Source organism: Spermophilus citellus (assembly GCF_964194105.1).
Source record: "Spermophilus citellus genome assembly, contig: SCAFFOLD_122, whole genome shotgun sequence".
NCBI lineage: Eukaryota > Metazoa > Chordata > Mammalia > Rodentia > Sciuridae > Spermophilus > Spermophilus citellus.
Window position 1 is genome coordinate 1,345,350 of NW_027673113.1, and position 3,239 is coordinate 1,348,588.

The following is a 3,239-nucleotide window of genomic DNA, read 5'->3' on the forward strand; positions in this document are numbered from 1 at the left end:
GGCCCAACCTATTCATTGTGGTAAAAGATTATTGGCTTCAAAATAAAAAAGTTTATTTTAAATGGTTTATGTTTCTAGAATGAAGCTGCCTTGGCGCATATACATTTTGAGCCAAAAATATTTTCCCCCTAAATATCCCCCACTTAAGCTAGAAGAATCCTTCCAACTTTAAAATGTGCAATAAGGAATACCTTTGTTTTAGTTAATGTAGCACATACAATTGCTAAATGATTTAGAATGTCATAATTATGGACATTTCCTGTGGAAATGCTTTAAGAACATGTATTTCCATTATCCTATTTTTAGTGTATTCCAGTTGATACAGGGAAATGGTGTTTTATAAGCTTGATTTTTCTCTTCCAATATCTGATCACAGAGACTGTTACGCTAAAAATGTTTACTCAAAGATCATAAACTTCATTTTCCTTCTTGCTGAAGTTCTTTGTTGTAATAGTTCATAAAAAATTGTTTATTAATATTTCCCAAGTGTCTGTTGATTCATTGGATCGTCATGAGACTTTGTGCCATTGGGGAAGCATGTCAACTCACTCTCAGAACTGAAGATGGTGACTTGACAGCATATTCCCTGTTGCTCACTGTTAAGGAGGCTGGACCTTGGTCAACTGTGGACTTCTACAGAGGATTTCTTTTACTTGTGAGAAGTCTTGTGGCTCTATTTTTGTAGCACATTCATGTACTTTTTTCTAACCACTGTCCATGTGAGAATGGTTTTCTGAGAATGAGTTTACATTAGTAGCAAGAGTTGTTTGACCTGAAGTTCTACTGCTTTTGCCATTATTGCATTATAACAGTAAAATATAAGGTGGTATGTTGTGTCTATAAAAAAAAAAGGAAATTTCTTTTTAAAAATGTACACACACACTCTTCTCTTTCCCATACCTTGCCACTGATTTTCAAGGAATATGATAAAAAAATTAGAAAAGTATAATCCTCTGAGAAAGAATGAATGAAACTCTAAGACTTATAATGTCTTTAATCAGCAACTATGGGCTGAATTAAATTCTTTTTTTGATAGATACTCAAATATATTTTATTTAAAAATCAATTAAAGCAAGTCCTGAATCTGTAACTACTGTCTTTAAAACAATGTTTCTAAGAACTAGCTCTCCAGAGCTGTAATTTTAATTACCGCAATTTTAACAGTACATTTTAAGAGGTTTAAGACTTAAATAAAATTATAAAAGCCTGGTACTTTTGTTTACTGCTAGACCATATTCTTCCATTCTTTTAAGTTCTAGAAAGTAATAGGATTGTTGAAACCTAGAACATAACATATCATTGTTCTTTTTATGTCCCCTAAGTATTCTGAAAATAGGGGCAAAGTGTGAAACAAAATCTCTGTGAAACAAAATCTCTAAACTACTGAAGATAACTCAGAATCAAAAAGAATTTGAGTCCTTTAGGAAGAATTCAATCTACATAACCTCCATTAAATATCAGAAGCAGCAGCTGTGTGTAAGAGGAAAACCATATGATAGCTTATGCCATTTTTAACCATGTAAAATAAAATTTAAGTCACAAATACCAGTTTTGAATGTATCTTTCAACCTCTACAGGACATAAGGCAATGCTGAAGTTACTATAACCTCTAATTTTAAAATAGCATTTAAATAAAGGTGATGTTAGCTAGGAAGATAGATTTTCAAGGAAAGGAAGATTTATTTTTTTATTCAAAGCAACAGTAGTTTTCCCTCTAAAGCCTTTTTTGTATCTATTCTATTAGTAAGCTATAATGCGTTCTATGTAGTTTATCTGAGCAGTTCTGAACCCACCCATAGTTGCCTCTCCTTACATCCATCTGATTGTACCACTTCTGTAGCAAAGCCCAAGGTAGCTGCCCATATATAGGTTGTGTAGAGAATACTGTCTCTTGATTCAATTATACTTTTGTATCTCAAGTTTTAGAAGTCCTCTCCAGCTAATTGTGTTTGAGTTTAGTTACTAAAATCATTTCATTTGTGAAGCAGTAGTGTTTCAACCTGAAAGTATTACTGCTATAGTTGTAATTATTCTCCAGTGACTCATCCCCTCCCACACTAGAAAGTAAATTTAAACAACTAATTTGTGAGATACAGATTGTTTTGTGTTAATTGCTTCAAGATAAAATCACCTTTTTTTTTTGGGGGGGGGGTGTTGGTCATTCAGGTCTGAATTAAAGCTAAGCTGATGACAATGTTCAATTTAAGTTTGTTTAATGCTGATGAAAGACATTCATACAAAGCATCCTCTTTTTTTTTTCATATAACCCCATTCTTTGGTGGCAGCTGGGGTTGTGGCTCAGTGGTAGAGTACTTGCCTAGCACAGGCAAGGCCCTGGGTTTAATCCTCAGCACCACATAAATAAATAGAGGTTAAAAAAAGCATTCTTATGTGAACGATGCTAAATGTTTCTTCATATAAATTATCACTTTGAGGGGCTGGGGTTGCCTGTGAGGCACTGGGTTTGATCCTCAGCACCACATATAAATATAAAGGTACTGTGTCCATCTACAACTTCACATCACAGTAAACCCTTGGCAACTGAAACCGTGGAGACTGAAATGGTAGGTAAGAGGGGATGACTATATTCCCATTTCAGATGAAGAAAATGAGGTTACATAATATAGAAAAAGAACTATAAAGCAAAATGATTAATTACAGAGGGATATGATTGGCCTGGAAGGGTGAAGAATGGTCACAGACTATGTGGAGGAGTCTGGCCGAAATTTCTCACCTAGGCAGATAAGGGGATGAGCCCACAGGTCACCTGAGGCAGATGAGAGAGTTGGGTACCACAGATCCGCACCAGGTAGGAGTAAGGCTTGGGCTGTTTGTTCGTTTTGGTTTCTATGGTGCTGGGGATTGAACCCTGGGCCGCATACATGCTAGGTAAGCACTGAGATGTAGTCCTAGCCCAAGGCCTGGGCAAAGCAGACAAATCAGCCAGCCTCGAGTTCCAAGTTAGCAAGCTCTCATCACAGCCCAGACACAATAGCTACCAAGCAATGACTTCAGCAGTGGCTGCCAAGTTTGACTTTCCTGCGCTCACATCACTGACAATGAGTTGAGCACGGTCAGTCAATGCACACTGAAGGGCACTAGAGGCTTATCCGTGCCTACAGTGCTACACTACCTTGAAATGCTCATGTGTTGACCATGTTGGGCATAAACCACAGTCCCAGATCCTGGCACAGAAGGTGCGTGTGTCAGCCAGTAAGTGCTTCCGGATGGTCAGCTGG